Source organism: Sciurus carolinensis, chromosome 1 (assembly GCF_902686445.1).
Source record: "Sciurus carolinensis chromosome 1, mSciCar1.2, whole genome shotgun sequence".
Classification (NCBI taxonomy): domain Eukaryota; kingdom Metazoa; phylum Chordata; class Mammalia; order Rodentia; family Sciuridae; genus Sciurus; species Sciurus carolinensis.
In genome coordinates, this window is record NC_062213.1 from 121,582,402 (window position 1) to 121,600,114 (window position 17,713).

General features: G+C 38.2%; 1 pseudogene; it reads left to right on the forward strand.

Annotated features, from left to right (window-relative positions):
* Positions 1 to 8,777: 8,777 nt before the first annotated feature.
* Positions 8,778 to 17,176, forward strand: LOC124993455 (cysteine protease ATG4C-like; annotated as a pseudogene).
* The last annotated feature ends 537 nt before the right edge of the window (positions 17,177 to 17,713 follow it).

Sequence of the window (17,713 nt, forward strand, 5' to 3'; positions counted from 1 at the left end):
CTCAAAGTAGACTTGTTCCTCCAACATAGCTGGATTGGACTTGGTTTTGCTTTCACTGTTCCTCCACCCCATCCTGGTTTAGAGAATACAAAGGCTTGATCTAGGGAAGGAAGCTGCACAAGGTAGGCACAACTCCAGGTCCCTCTGACCCTGCTACTATTTGCATTACTCAGCTGTGTCCCCTGTGATATCCTGTGGCTCCTCAGGAGTCCAGGTCCAGGAAGTCCTGTTCTCAACAAGAGACAGTTCATAGGGAAATTGTAGACTCATGCAATCAGGGTGAGCAAGTTTGAGGTGACCTTTCCTCAGGGAGCCTGCCTGGTCCCTTGCAGCTCTGCCCTTAGCTGGCCTAGGAATTCTTGCTCCCATCCAACAGCCAGGGAAGTCCCCTACTTTTTGTTCTTAAGTAACCCTCAGGCCTTGGGGGTGAAAGGTCTCTAGTATTGAAAACACTATTGCTGCTGAATCCTATGCCCAGAGTGTTCTTTTACACATGGCCCCCAAACATACCTCATAACTTGAAATGTTCCCTGAGCTTCCTCTGGACAGAAAATGAACCAGATGAGCAAATATATTTCTCCTGTTCCTTCATCCCTTCATCCATTAGTGTGGTGCAGCTTTTCATCTCCTGATTGCAGGTCCAGTACTCACTGGGTGCATTTCATTTCATTGTCAGTGAATCCTCTCCAGTCAGCTACCAGCAGATTCCCAACCTTCCTGTTATTGTGGATAGTGACCCCACGCTTCTGTCATCACAAATTCCAACCTGGGTCTCTAGGTAAATGGCTTAATCCCCACAAAAGCCCCTGGAATCTGACCAGGGATTCCAAGACCTAGTCTCCTCCTGGAGTGAAAGGAAGCAGAGCTGAGCAGCTGCAAGGGTGAGTCAGGAACTGCTGGCACTCCTTTTTCCTGTAGGGACCCTGTTGCAAGAAGAAAGCACCTTAGTATATGATCAGATAGAAACAAGTTTGTTCTCTTCTCCTCAGTAAAAACAAACAAACAAACATACAAACAAGAAATACAAAAAAAAAAAATAAAGAATTGTAAAGAATTTATAAATACCTAAAATGATCACTGCAAAACCTCTCATTTTGAAACTTCCAGTGCTTACAAGGATGTAAAATACAAGAGGTTTTCAGAACTCTCTTTGGAAGATATGAAATGGGCATGAGGACCCAAGAAAGGTAGCTTAAGGAGGAAGAAAAGGCACCCAAAAAAGCAGATGGGAGCCAGGTGTGATGGCTCATGTCTGTAATCCCAGTGGCTTGGGAGACTGAGGCAGGAAGATCACAAGTTGAAAGTCAGCCACAGTAACTCAATGAGACCCTGTCTCAAAATGAAAAAAATTAAAAGAGGGTTTGTAGTTCAGAGGTAAAGTGCCTCTGGTTCATTCCCAGTAACAACAACAACAAAACCAAAAACCAAAAACCAAAACCAAAACCAAACAAACAACAACAACAACAAAAAACAAAGGGCAGAGGGGAAGAGATGGAAGTAGGGAGGAGCCAGGCATTCACAAGAAGGTAGCCTGCCATTTCCTGCCACCTAGGCTCCTGTGTCTGGAATATTACTGTACCTGGTTTTAATCAAACTCTCCCCCACTCCTCCCTTGTTGTGTGGGGGATAGATCCAAGGTTCTTGAGCATAGTAGGGTCTGACTCTAGAGAGAAGGTCCAAACCTAATCCTCAGGCATTTGTCTTTGTGAGGTTTCTTGTCATTGGGGAATGGGATAATTTTCTTACTCACTGAGACCCAAGTCAGAATGTTGCTGGATTCCTTGGAGTAGCCTTCCCCCTTCTCTTCCCTTTCAGGGAAATTGTTTGCAGGGCAGGGCCTGGAGAGAACCTGGGCACTAAGACCCTGAAGATCCTCAGGAACTAGTCCAGATGGAGATGGTAGGGGTGAGCTCACTGTGGACTTGCAGGGCGGGCAGGCACATTGAGGGTAGTCAGGTTAACCAGTGGGCTTCCGCACCATAATGCAGACATTCTCTTCTATTCCTAGTATTGTGCTAGTTTTGATTACCAATCTATGTTCTCACTAAATTATCTTTGTACCTTTGTCAAAAGCCAATTGGCTATACTGATGTTACCATATTACTGGACTCTAATCATTTTGTTAAAACAATTTATATGTTTCTCCGTTTGCCAAGAGCACAATAACTTGCTAACTATGGCTCTATAATTAGTCATAAAATTGGTTAGTTCATATGCATTTTCAAATACATTTTGTGCATCAGTTGCTATGATTATGTGCTTTTAGGCTATTAATATAGTGAATTACAATGATTGATTACATTGACGTGAATCAGCAAGGCATCCCTGGGATTCACCCAGGAATTTGTCAGGGTTCTCCAGAGAAAGACAACCAGTGGGATATATAGACAAATGAGGTGAGGCTTTATGGTGTTCGTTCCCATAATTATGGAAGCCCTGTGCTATGCCATTTGATAGCTGGAGAATCAGATGTAATTCATCTGGTTTGAGTTCAAAGGCTTAAGAAGTAGGGGAGATTTCACTGTCAAGTGGAAGAAAACCTGAGTGAAGGTGAAGGAGAGTAGCTTTCACTATGAAGCTAAAACCCTGAGGGAAGGTGGGAGCTGGTATTATTAGTCTAGGGACAGGAAGAATAAGAATCTGGAGTTGTGATTTCTAAGGGCACCAGAAGATTGCTGCCCCAGCTCCAAAAGACAGATTTATCCCTTCTTCTAGCTTTATATTTGATGGGGTCATCAGTGAATAATAGGATGACAGTTATTAACATGGGAGAAAGTGGATCCTCTTTATCAGTCTACTGAGTCAAATGATAATTTTTTTCAAGATACGACTGGAAATCATGGCTTTCAAGTCATCTGATGTCTCTTAACATAGTTAACCATAGTTAACGTCCCATTATGAAACTATCACACCCACTTTACTAAATTTCTCATTTAATATGTTTATGTTTTAGATTTTTAACATATTTTATCCCAAGTTTTTGCAACTATGTCCATGATGGGTATTGGTCTGTAGGGTGTTTTAGGAGGGATGGATGTCTTTGTCTAGTTTTATATAAGGGTCATGCTGGCTTCACAAAATGAACATTTCCTCTTCTTCCCTTATATGAATGGAATAGTATCTGTAATTTAAATTCAATAGAATCAAAGAATTTAGAAAAACTTATACACAGAATTTGTATTTAAGTTCTCTCAGCCTGTAGATGTCTTTGATTACAAATACAATTTTAATAATGGTTATAGTACTATCCTGCTATTTGTTTCATTTTGGGTGACTTATTACCTTTTCATTTCAAGGAATAGCTCCACACTTGAATTTATGTGTGTGAAATAGATTCTAATGTTGTAATATTTCCTTATTGTGATTTTGATGTCTTAAAGGTAGTGAAATCCAGGGCAGGGGAGATAGCTCGGTCGGTAGAGTGCTTGCATTGCAAGCACAAATCCCTGGGTTTGATCCCCAGAACTGCAAAAAAAAAAAAAAGAGGTAGTGAAGTCCCATGCAATTCCTGACGTTGGCAATGTGTGCTTTTCTTCTCTTTTCATAATCATTTAGAAAAATTAGCTACATTGACTTCCTCAGAGAATTTGCTTTTTAAATTGTCATAGAAATTAGAGAAGTATTGGGGAAGAGAAGGTCTGAGTGGGTGAGTTGGAGAGTCAGAGGAAGGTGATTCTTCTGAATCAGCAAGGAGGAAATGCATGAGAGCTGATATGTCTGCTACCTCAAAGAAAGAAGTGCTGGACTCATGTAGGAAGCTCCTACTTTGTGGGTCTTTAGGCAGATATCTGATGATGGACTTTGTGCCACTGTGACTCTGCACTGGCAGCAGTCATGAAGAGCTCCATGCAGAATGGAGGAGAGTTAGGAAAACCTGGAATCCACCAGTACTTCTCCACCTGTCCATCCCCAAACTTAACCACAGCAGTCCTAAGAGAATAAAGTGTACCTCCTCTCCTACAAATTTTTCTTCCAATTAATTTCTCTTTTGAAAACCTGTAATTCAGAATAGTACAGAATCAGAGACTGGGGAACTCAGTTATGACCTGGTCATGTTGACAGAGTGCAAACTACACGATCTATAAAATAGATTTTCAGATAAGAAATATTTTTTTCTTTTTTAATTTTTATTTATCTTTTAATTTTTTACAGACTGCATTTTGATCCATTGTACACAAATGGGATACATCTTTTCATTTCTATCTTGCACATGATGTACATTCATTCCATTCATGTAATCATATTTGTACCTAGGGTAATGATGTCTGTCTCATTCCACCATTGTTCATACCCCACTCCCTCTCATTTCTTTCTACATAATCTAAAGTTCCCCCACTCTTCTCTCACTCCCCCCCCCCATTATATATCATTCTCCACTTATCAGGGAAAACATTCAGCCTTTGGTTTTTTGGGATTGGCTAATTTCACTTAGCATGTTATTCTCTGATTCCATCCATTTATTTGCAAATGCCATAGATTATTCTTCTGTATGGCTGAATAATATTCCATTGTGTATATATACCACAGTTTCTTTATCCATTCATCTGTTGAAGGGCATCTAGGTTGGTTCCACAATCTAGCTATTGTGAATTTAGCTGCTGTAAACATTGATGTGGACTGTGTTACTGTACTATGCTGATTTTAAGTCCTTTGGGTATAAACCAAGGAGTGGGATAACTGAGTCAAAAGCTGGGTCCATTCCAAGTTTTCTGAGGATTCTCCACACTGTTTTCCAGAGTGGCTGCACCAATTTGCAACTCCACCAGCAGGGTAAAAGTGTGCCTTTTTCCCCACATTCACACCAACATCTATTATTGTTTGTGTTCTTGATACTAGCCATTCTAACTAGAGTAAGATGAAATCTTAGAGTTGTTTTAATTTGCATTTCTCTAATTACTAGAGATCTTGAACACTTTTTCATATATTTATTAATTGCCTGTATATCTTCTTCTGTAAAGTGTCTGTCCAGTTCCTTGGCTCATTTATTGATTGGGTTCTTTGTATTTTTGGTGTAAAGTTTTGTAAGTTCTTTATAAATTTTGGAGACAAGTGCTCTATCTGAAGTGCGTGTGGAAAAGATTTTCTCGCACTCAGTAGGCTCTCTCTTCACATTCTTGATTGTATCCTTTGCTGAGAAAAGCTTTTTAGTTTGAGTCCATCCCATTTCTTGATTCTTGCTTTGATTTCTTGTGCTTTGGGAGTCTTGTTGAAGAAGTCTCATCCTAAGCCAGTATGATGAAGATTTGGGCCTACTTTGCCTTCTATTAGGTGCAGGGTCTCTGGTCTAATTCCTATGTCCTTGATCCATTCTGGGTTGAGTTTTGTTCAGGGTGAGAGATAGAGGTTTAATTTCATTTTACTGCATATGGATTTCCAGTTTTGCCAGCACCATTTGTTGACCAGGCTATCTTTTCTGTATGTTTTTTGTATGTTTTGGCTCCTTTGTCTAGTATGAGATGACTGCATTTATGTGGTTTTGTCTCTGTGTCTTCTATTCTGTACCATTGGTCTGCCTGTCTATTTTGGTGCCAACACCATGCTATTTTTGTTACTATTGCTCTGTAGTATAGTTTAATGTCTGGTATTGTGATACCTCCTGTTTCACTTTTTCTACTCAGGATTGTTTTGGCTATTCTAGGTCTCTTGTTCTTCAAGATGAAGTTCATGATTGCTTTCTCTATTTCTATGAGGAATGTCATTGGGATTTTAATTGGAATTGTTGAATCTGTATAGTGTCTTTGGTAAAATGGCCATTTTGACAATATTAATTCTGCCTATCCAAGAACATGGGAGATCTTTCCATCTTCGAAGGTTTTCTTCAATTTCTTTCTTTAATGTTCTGTAGTTTTCATTGTAGAGATCTTTCACCTCTTTTGTTAGATTAATTCCCAAATTTTTTTTTTTTGAGGCTATTGTGAATGCAGTGGTTTTCCTAATTTTTCTTTCAGAGGATTCAACACTTATGAATAGAAATGCATTAGATTTATGTGTATGATTTTATATCCTGCTACTTTGCTGAATTCATTTATTAGTTCTAGAAGTTTTCTAGTGGAGTTTTTTGGATCTTCTAAATGTAGGATCATGTCATCAGCAAATAGTGACAGCTTTAGTTCTTCTTTTCCTATTTGTATCCCTTTAATTTCTTTGGTCTAATTGCTCTGGCAAGTGTTTCAAGGACAATGTTGAATAGAAGTGGTGAAAGAGGGCATCCCTATCTTGTTCCAGTTTTTAGAGAAATGCTTTCAGTTTTTCTCTGTTAAGAATGATGTTCGCCATGGGCTTAGCATAGATAGCCTTTACAATGTTGAGGTATGTTCCTACCATTCCTATTTTTTCTAGTGTTTTAAGCGTGAAGGGGTGCTGTATTTTATCAAACGTTTTCTCAGCATCTATCAAAATAATCATGTGATTCTTAACTTTAAGCCAATTGATGTGATGAATTACATTTATTGACTTCCGGATGTTGAACCAACCTTGAATCCCTGGGATAAACCCCACTTAATCAGGGTGCCCTCTCTTTTAATATATTTTTGTATGCAATTTGCCAGTATTTTGTTAGGAGTTTTGCATCTGACCTCGTTGTCCAGGGCAGGCTCAGCAACAGCATCCAGATAAGAAATATTACCAGAGCTAAAGAGGGACATTTCACAATGATAAAAGAGTTGATGCTTCCAGAAGCAAAAAATTCATATATATGCCTGCATAATACAAAAGCTTCAAAATAGAGGAAAAGTGAAGAAAACCAAAGGGAATCTACTATCAATTAGAGTTATAAACACATATCCCACTGTTATTGATAGAACATGTAAACCAAAAATTGGTACAACTATAAAGGAATTGAAAAACCTAAAGATTTATAAATCATCACACTTAGCAAATAGAGAGGACATATTTATTTCAGGAATACACAGAACATTCAGTAAGGTAGATTGTAAGGTAGATCATTGTCATGGTTTGGATTTTAAACATCCCCCAAAAGCTCATGTGCTGAAGACTTGGTCCTCAGGTGATGACACAATTTGAAAATGGTGGAGACTTTAGGAGCTGGGACTTGACTGGAGGAAGTCATGTCATTGGAGGCATGCACTTGAAGGGCATATTGGAATCCCCACCCCTTCCTTTCTCTCACTTCCCAGATACCATGATGTGAACACCTTGCTCTTCCTCAGGAATCACACCAGAATTTTGGTCTCATAAAAGGCCCAAGGTTATGGGGGCAGGAGACTATGGACAACAACTTTTCAAATCATGAGCCTAAATAAATCTTTCCTTCTCTTAAATTGTGTATCTCAGGAATTTTGTCAGTTTCAGGATGACTAACACAATTATAAAACAAGTCTCAAAAAGTTAGTGCATCTCAACAAGTACCACGCACACAGGATGCCACTAACACTTTGTTTTAGGGCTGTCCCATCCTGACATTTTTTAAGAATACTCCTAGATATTCAGATAAATTGAGCAGTTCCTCAGTTCCCATATGCCTCATTTCTCTGAATATATTTTCATATTATTAGTATCTTGTCTTAATATACTACATGTTATAATTGATGAACCAATATTGATACATCTTTATTCGCTAACGTTTATAGATTAAGTTAGATTTCATGTTTTGTGTTGTACAGCCCTGTTCATTTAGACAAATGTGGGATGCCATTAACCCCATTACAGCATCATACAGAAAGTTCCACCACTGAACACATCCCTGTGCTTCATCAGTTCCTCCTCCCACTTGCCTCTCCTTAGCAACTGCTCATCTTTTTTACTCTTTCTATGGTTTTGACTTTTCTCCAATGTCGTCTAGTAATGGTATATCCCAAAGTGTGTAGATTTTCAGACTGGCTTCTTTCTCATTTTATATCCTTTAAGTTCCTCCATGTCTTTTCATGTCTCCATAGCTCACATCATTTTATTAAATACTCGTTCATACTAGGTATTCACCACAGTTTGTTCATCCATCACTTAGGGAATGACAATTTGGTTACTTCCAGTTTTTGTCAGTGAAGAATAAATGTGTGGAAAGCATTCATGTGTAGTTTCATTTTGTTTTGTGTGTGTTAACATGAGTTTGTGTCTCATTTTGGTAAGTATCTAGAACTGCAATTACTTGATTATATGGTAAAACTACATTCAGTCCATGAAAAAAACTACTGAAAGGACTTCCAAAGTGACTAATCATTTTCATTTCTACCAGCAATGACTGAATGCTCCTATGATCCCCTTTTTGACAATATTTGGTGCTGTCATTTTTAAATTTTAACTCTTCTAATAATTGTGTCAGTTATCTCATTTTTCTTTAATTTCCAATGCCACAGTGAAAACTAATTTTGAACATTCTTTAAATGCTTACTTGACATCCTCTATATTTCTTATTTGGTAAGATGTCCAGATATTTCACACATTTTTAATTGGATTTCTTGCCTTAATATTGTTGAGTTTTAAAAAGTTTTCTATATTTAGGATGCCAGTCCTTTACCAAATCTGTATCGTGTCAACATTTTCTTCACACCTGTGAAGGGTTTGTTCATTTTCTTAACATCACTTTTAACAGAGCAGAAGATTTTATTTCAATGAATTTCAACTTACCAATAATTTTATTTTCTGGATTGTACTTTTGCTTTTGTATCTAAGGGTCAGCATCAAATCAAATATTGCTTAGATTTTCTCATGTTATCTTGAGGGAGTGTTTTAGTCCCTTTTGTGCTCCTTTAACAAATTGCTTGGGTCTGGGTACTTTATGAAGAAAAGTGTTTTAATTTCCCCAGAGTCCTGGATGAGAGATGGCCAAGCACATCTGGCAAGAGGCTGTGCTGTGTCACAACATGGCAAATGGCAGCACAGAGTGGAAGCGTGTGCTAGAGATACCACAAGGTGAGAGAAGAAGCAGGAGACAAGAGACATCTCCTTTACAACAACCTAATCTCATAGGAACTGACTCAGTCCTGTCATCCTTGTGGAATTACAAAAATTCATGCTGAGGGAGATTCTCTTGATCTAATCCTTTTAAAGCCCCCATCACCTAAGTACTGCTACAGTGGGGAGCAAGGAGCTACCACATGAATCTTTGGGGACACATTCAAGTCACATTCATACCATAGCAAGGAGTATTGCAGTTTCACACTCACATTTACATCTGTGATCCATTTTATGAAAGGTGTAAGAGTTCTGTCAAGATTTTCTTCTTTCATGTGGATGTCTAGTGGTTCCAGCACCATTTATTGAAGAGACTATTCTTTCTCTGTTAAATTGCTTTGAAACTTTGACAAAGATCAGTTGACATATATTAATGAGTCCTGTTTTCTGGGCTCTGGGTTCTTTTCCATTGTTCATTCTCTTGGTTTTTTCTTTATTCACCGATTTCACACTGTTTGGGTTAGTTTAGCTGTATGCTAAGTCCTAAAGTTGGTAATATCAATCTTCTTAGTATTTTTCTGGTCTTCAGTGTGAGAACCTGGTTGGGTTTTGTTATAGTTTCAATCTGGAAGATCCAACAAAGACTCATACCCAATGTAGCAATATTCAGAGGTGGCTTTTAAGATAGGATTGGGTTGTGAGTGCTCTGATGTCATCAGTGAATGAACTCATTGATGACTGAATGACCTACTGGGAGGTGGTGGAAAATGTAATGCAGAGTCAGATCACTAGGGGTCAGCCTCGAATAGTGTTTCTTGTCCCCTGCAACTTTCTCTACTTCCCAGCTGCCAGGAATTGAGCAGTTTTCCTCCACCACACCTTTCCACCATGCTGTTCCACCTCATCTTAGGCCCAAAGCAATGGAGCCAGCTGACCACAGACTGAAACCTCTGAGACCATGATCCAGAAGAAATCTTTCCTCCCCTAAGTTGTTTTCCTTAGCTCTTTGTCACAGTGACAAAAAGTTGAATGAGTGTTTCTTATAGGTAAAGTTACAAAAGACTCAGGATCCTCCCAAAGTCTCAGACCTCAGGATTATTAACTTCAAGGGGACTAGTCCCAGGGTCTAGCAATATGTTGGTTACCAATAAAATGTTCTACCAGTTGCTGGCTCCTGCAGTTTCTATTCCTGCTGTGCTGTGATTCAGTGTGTTAGAAGGTTTTTTCTTGTTTGGATGTGACAGGCCATCCTGAGACTTCATTTCAATATAAAAAGAACTGAATAATTTCAGTTAGTTCAGGGTTAACCAACGTAAATGCATATTTTGTCAGGTTTAATAGTTGCATAATCATCACCAGCATCTAATTTGTCTCCTCCTCACAATCTCCTGAGTCTCTTTGTCATCATTCCCTCTCTGTGGTCACCAATACTGGACCTGGAAAGAAAAAAAATATTTGGATATCTGATATCACTGCACTAACTTTTTCTTTTTCTGTGACTTTATAGAATGAATCACTGTGTTACTCCAGACAAATAGAGGAGGGATTGCATTGTAGTTACTTAATTTGGCAGCAGTTAGCAACTGGCAGTTTATTGTTGTCTTTGATCTTGTTTATCTATACTGGTTAATGGTACTTAGTATAAAACATTTTCTGGTGATCTTAAATGAAGAAGATGCTAAAAACATCTGCCATAAGAAGTGGAGGGAGATGATGAATTTGCAGATAAGGTGATGTGGAACTAAATATTTTATCTCTATTCTTTCAGAAATTTGAGTGGTCACTTAAATGGCCATCAAGTCACTGCAAAGACTTTCATGTCTCTTTTAGTTTTCTAGAGTTCCAGAGCTTATTTCACTTAGCATATGTCGGGGTTTCGGCCGGACCCCTGGCCCTAGGTGGAGCCTGGCCAAGATGGCGCCTGGCAAGCTGCCAGTGCGGTTGAAAAACTGCTATTCTGCACGTATACAACTAACTTCACCTTGAGGAAGTCTCAGTAATTGGTCAGGGCCTCTGCATGATTCTTGCGTGATTCTTAGGTGCTTCAAGTTATACCCATATACGTCTATCTTTTCCCCACATATCATGAATATTCTAATTAGTTGATATAACCTATATAAGTGACAATAACTTCCCAAAAAGAAGAAGAAGAAATAAAAAGAAGAATCAGCTGTTAATAAGGAAGTTTGCCACCCATCACGTCTCCGGGTCGTTCTTGCTGGCGGGAGCGACAAGTGGTGCCGAAACCCGGGAATCTTACGTGCCGCGGAGAGGTGAGTGAGGTGAGCAACGGATCGGTGAAAGTGTGCACCCAGATCTGTCAGTGGACAGGGAAGTTTCCTAGAGACGAGAATATTGTGATTGCGATAAAGTTCCTAGGAACGAGAGGTTAAAGTTTCCTCAAAAAATGGGGAACGAGGTTGCTAGATATCGAATGGAAGGTCCCTTGAAAGAAATTCTTAAAGCTAACGGCACTTCCTTAAAGACAAACTGCTTGGGCATTTTTAAAGCAGGTAGAGGAGATTTCACCTTGGTTTCTGGAAGAAGGATTGTTAACTATCCCACAGTGGGAACACCCGGGGGAAGATTTAAAGCGTTGTCCGGTAACGCTCCCAGGGACGTTAGCAGTTTGGTCATTAGTCAGAACTTGTTTGTGTTCCCCTCAGGAGGCTTTACAAAAGGCAGTTGCGCAGGGAGAGGAAGTGTTAGAAAAGGTAAAAGAAGAGTCACAAAAGGGCTCTGTTAGCGCTCAGTCAGATTTTGATGAGAGCGAAGAGGGACTCTCAGAGATGGAGTTAAATAAAATTAGTAAAGAAACAAAGTGTTCTCAAGCTGGTTCAATTAGTCAACAGGCATTAAGGGAATTGGAGGGCATAGGGCAGCAGCTAGAAGACAAAAAAAAAGGCGTTACAAAAGGCTTTACAAGAGTTGAGCTTACAAAAATATGCAGTGGCGCAGTGAAAAAAAAAAAAAAAAGGAGAAAGTACAAATAAAACCACAAACAGAGCACAAAGAGAAAAATCAGTTTAGGGGAGGGTCCCCCTAGGCAGAGAGCTCAGCAGCTCCATTCCTTAAAAGTAATAAAAAATAATGTTTTGTGATTTTCTGCATTCAAACCTAACCTGATTTCTCAACCAGGAAAAAAAGGGTTAAAAAGTCCTGGGTGATCCTCCCTCCCTCTGCCACATTGGAATGTAACTACAGCGTCTCAAGGAGAAAAGGGGGGTAACCTAAAGATAAGAAGAAAAGTAGAAAAAAAGTGTCCGTTTTAAACTCCTGGGCCGTTACAAAAAACTAACTTATTCTTCAGGATTCTTGTTTTGTTTTGTTTTTTCTTTAATGCTGTATTTTTGAGCTCATAATTTTGATCCTGCATACCTAGGTTAATGATTTTTTTTTCTTTTTGATCAGTTCTATTTTTTATTCAACTGAAGTTTTTAAACAGCTGTTTCATTGCAATGAACATTTACCTATAAAGTTACAAGGCCTTTGATTTTGTGTTATGTGTTATGTTGTGCTGTCTAATGTCATGTTTTGTCAAAACTGAGCGCTCTTAAAATTAAAATTTAAAAATGAATCCAAATACTTTTAATTCACGTGATTTAAAAAGGTTCAATTTAAATTGGGTAAACTAATAAAAGTAAAATATCTTTAAAAATAACTTACAAGTCTCCAGGTGGTCAAACTAATAAAATGTTAATGTTAAACAATGTCTAATATCAATTGCTTCTAGGACTTTTCTTCAGCAGGAAAGAGGCAACGGATCCTGTTCAGGACACTTGTCTGATATCTTGGTTTTTATAAAATAAATAAATTGGAGTTAACATGTATGGGATTACTCAAATGTGTTTGTAGAGACGTCTGGTTAATTTACAAAGTTAAAATGCTAATTGTTAAATAACATCAAGTACTTTTAACTTCTTAAATTTCATGGGGTATCATACTTAAACATTATTGGTGTTTTCATAGGTTGGTAAATAAAAAGGGTTTAAACTTGCTTTGTGTCATCACTAAACTAAAAACAAGGTTATTAGAAGTTATGTCCTAACAAGTGGAATTCTATATATAAAGGGTCCCAAAAGTTTCAACTGTGTTTCAATTAAGAGTACTATAAACAACAAAATATTTAATCTTATTAAAATAGGGTGATTTATCTAAATTCAGAAATTTCATAAGAGTTGTTTCAAAATGTGAACAAAAAGGTGTCAACAGATAAAAATAAATAAATAAATAAATAAAAGGTTCTGGGTATAGAAATATATTTAGTAAAAGGTAAAAGGAAATGTTTCTGGATAAAAAAAGTCTGTGTATAACAAAGGATAAGTTTCAACAAGTCTGTGTGTAACTAAGTTGGTTGTATGTATGTAAAACAGCTAAAGCTATTTAAGGTTTTTCCTAAGGTAAAATACTAATGTTCTGATATAAGCCAAAGTTTAATCTATATGGTAAAATGACATGGTAAAATGACAAGGATTTCTTAGAAACACTAATTTACTCTTAACTTTGTGTCTCTTAAGTTTTATTCTTTAGAACAATTGTCTTAAAAATAGGGGTTTATACAATTATGGTTAAGCAACTGTTAAAAATTGTACACGTTATAAAGTCTAAATTTTTCTTTAAAAACTAAAATTGGTAAGAACCAATTCCTCACTAAAATTAAAATAACTCTAACCACAGATGTACCTTATAACCCACAAAAACAAAGTATTGTCAAACATACACATCTCACCCTCAAAAATACTCTTTATAAACAAAAAGGGGGAATAGAGGAGACCTTCAGGTCCCCTAAAGATAAACTTTCTCTTTGTCTCTTTGTTTGGGGTTTTTTAACTCTGGGTAATAAGGGTAACTCGGTGCTTTACTGGAGCTGCGGCTCAGTTTGTGTGTTTCCACGGAATAAACTAACTTACAACCTCTTTTTAGTCTCTTAGGAGGAACAGTTCAACTATGTAACAAAACAACTGCTTCTTTCAATTGTACTTCAGATTTGTGCTATCTCTCAATGTTAAAATGCTTCTAGGTTCCTGCTGGCAGACTTAATGTGTGTTCCTACCTTCCTACCAGTCCCAGTCTATGTTACAGATGATGAATTGCCAGTATTGCTTTCTAGAAACAAGAGAGACTTTGGAATCACCACAGCAGTCATTACCACCATAGTTGCATCAGCAGCCGCAACAGCTGTAGCCTTGACGACATCAGTACAGTCAGCAACTAAGCTTAATGAAGTGGTCCAGCAGACAGCTACTGCTCTGTCTACTCAACAAACAGTAGATCAACACATAAAAGCGGGAATTCTCTTGGTGAACCAGAGGGTGGACTTACTCCAGGAACAAATGGACATTTTGCAGGAACTGTTAAGCGTAGGATGCATTTATCACCTAAGAGGACTTTGTGTTACACCCATAGCTTATCATAACTTCAGCTATGCAACAGATTTGTCTAGAATCTTGTCTGTTCAGCTACGTACCAACTGGTCTTATGAATTTGATAATCTTACAGCTATTCTTAGATCTCAAATTGTTAGCCTTAATGCTACTAGAGTTGATGTAGCTCCAATGTCTGAAGTGCTAAATTGGTTATCCTCCTCTTTCAGTTTTATTAAGCAGTGGGCTGGTATGGGAGCATTATGCATGCTTATGATCATTACTGTTATCTTCCTCTCACGCACTATCATGCGTGTGCGCCAGAGTCAAGCGAGAGATCGTATCATCTTCCATCAGGCCATGGCTGCCCTAGAGGCCGGCAGCTCCCCACAAGTGTGGCTCGCGAGGCTGGACCATTGACCAGACAGGTAAGGTAGTAGGTAACGCCGTACCAACCTAAGACAGGAGCTGTAGCATGCTCTGCAGTTATCCGATGACGGGTAAGGACGGTGGTTGACCACTCCGCCTAAGACAGGCTTGGTCCCGAGCTTTTCTTTTAAAAGAAAAAAGGGGGAACTGTCGGGGTTTCGGCCGGACCCCTGGCCCTAGGTGGAGCCTGGCCAAGATGGCGCCTGGCAAGCTGCCAGTGCGGTTGAAAAACTGCTATTCTGCACGTATACAACTAACTTCACCTTGAGGAAGTCTCAGTAATTGGTCAGGGCCTCTGCATGATTCTTGCGTGATTCTTAGGTGCTTCAAGTTATACCCATATATGTCTATCTTTTCCCCACATATCATGAATATTCTAATTAGTTGATATAACCTATATAAGTGACAATAACTTCCCAAAAAGAAGAAGAAGAAATAAAAAGAAGAATCAGCTGTTAATAAGGAAGTTTGCCACCCATCACGTCTCCGGGTCGTTCTTGCTGGCGGGAGCGACAAGCATATATTGTTTATTTCCATCCATTTACTTGCAAATGCTGAGAAAACCACCCATTTGAGGTCACCCGTGTTAAGGGGTGAAATTCTGTGCCTGTCACAGAATTTATTAGTTCAATAGCCTTGAGTTCAAACACCTGGCTGCCCAGAGGTAGAAGAAATATTGGTGAAAGCTGACATGTCCCAATTAAGCTGTTTTGTTTACAATCTTGTTTTTGTTTATCTCGAAGAAGCTCTCTCACAATAAATCCTTTTGATATTTAAACCTATATAATAAATGTGTGGATCCTGCTCATGATCAGTCTCTCTCCCATTAGGAGTTTGGTTGTTCCTGGAATTTTGCTTTCTCTATATTTGTATTTGTTTGTCTTATTTCCAATATTCTCACCACCTTGTTTGGGAAACTGATGAAACATTACACAGGGAGCAAAAGGAGGCATCACAATACTAGACTTTAAATTATACTACAGACCTATAGTAACCAGAACAGCATGGTATTGGCACAAAAATAGAATTGAAAACCAAAAAAGCAGAATAAAAGACACCGAGACATACCAAACTGAATACAGTTATCTCATACTAGACAAAGGCACCATAAATGTACATTGGAGAAAAGATAGCCTCTTCAACAATTGGTGCTCAAAAAACTGGAAATCTATATGTAACAGATTGAAATTGAACTTCTATATCTCACCCTGCACAACACTCAACTCAAAGTGAATCAAGGACCTTGGCATTAGACCACAGACCCTGTGCATCCTAGAAGAAAAATAAATAAATAAAGAATAAATAAATGAGATGGCAACAAACCCAAAAGCTTCTTCACAGCATAGAAAACAATGAAGAACGTACGTAGAGAGTCTATAGAATGGGAGAAAATCTTTATCACCTGCACCTCAGAACAGTAATCTCCAGGATATACAAAGAACTCCAAAACTTAATACCAGGCTGTGTCACTAAGGTCAGAATGTCTGTGTGTGGCTGCTTTTGTGGCAGCTGTTGTTAGGGCTGGAGGGTCTCCCAGATTGATTATTATGATGACTTTGCACAGCCTGTGAACATGCTGCACAGGTCCAGGTTGTTTGCTGCAAGTCAGGGGTGAGGTCAATTCTACAGAAGAATGCAATCTACTAACGGCTTTTTCTTAGAATTTGAATATGGAGACCATGGGAACAAATGAAGTTGGCAAGTTAAAAACTAAATTTATATCAACTTGGAACAACAAGAAATATAGTTGAGTTTTGAAAACAAAGACATATTTTAGTAGAAATTCCCTGGTAAAATTGTGCATAAAATGTTATCATTTTAAATATGAAGCTTGGACCTGGCCTGATGCATTGAACATTGAAAATTCAGGTTTTGAATCATGGACTTCCCACTCTGCAAAAAAATTACATCATCATTTTAAGTATTGCTTTCAGGGGAAAGAGAACTCAAAACTCCAACAATTTCTCTGAAAAAAAGGATTGGGAAATATTCTAAGGATCATGAGATGCAAAATGAAATTTGTCACAGGAAAATCATCTCTTGCTTTGGTGATTCCCTATTGGCTCCCTTTGGCTTACATCAGTTAATAGAGTATGGAAAGAAGTCTGGGAAAATAGTTGGAGATTGGTATGGACCAGCTATTTTTGCCCACATTTTAAGAAAAACAGTCGAAGGAGGAAGACACCCTGACTTACAAGGAATAACTATTTATGTTGCGCAAGATTGTACAGTTTACAATTCTGGTGTAATTGATAAACAGAGTGCTTCCATGACCTTTGGTAATGCAGATGACAAAGTTGTTATTATTTTTAGTTCCTGTTAGACTTGGTGGAGAAAGAACCAACACTGACTACCTAGAGTTCGTGATGGGCATTTTAAGCCTTGAATATTGTGTGGGTATTGTTGGTGGTACACAGAAACAGTCATATTACTTTGCTGGATTTCAAGATGACAGTTACATTTACATGGATCCTCATTACTGCTAATCTTTTGTATATGTCAGCATAAAGAATTTTCCTCTTGAAAGGCTATGACATTATGTCTGCTACAACCAATGAAGAAGACCTTTTCACAGAGGATGAGAAGAAAAGATTAAAAAGATTCAGCACAGAGGAGTTTGTCCTCCTATAAAGATGAGCACATTTGTGCCCTTTGAGAAGAATTCTGAAAGGGGAAAATGAAGAGGAACAAGTGAATTTGAAAGTTTCATTTTCACAGATATCTTAATTTTATATGATCTTTTAAAAAGATATTTGAAAATATAAAAATATAAAGATATTTTTTCTGAAAGAGAAATGTTTAATGAATATTGCTTTCTAATAAATATTAAGCATTTCTGGTTGCCTTCCTATTTCCCAAAGATCTCTAATGAAATACCACTTTCACTGTAAGCCTTTTAGTCTTCAGTCTTCCATCTGAGCCCATTGTTCTCCTGGAGGTTCTGTGACACAGACCCTCTCAAAGACTGGATACACTAGATAGCTTCAAAAGCCTCAGTTTGTATTAATAACCAAAAGGCAAGAGAATGAATGAGTCTTCAGGGCTACCTAAGCATCCTGCTATTAATGTAA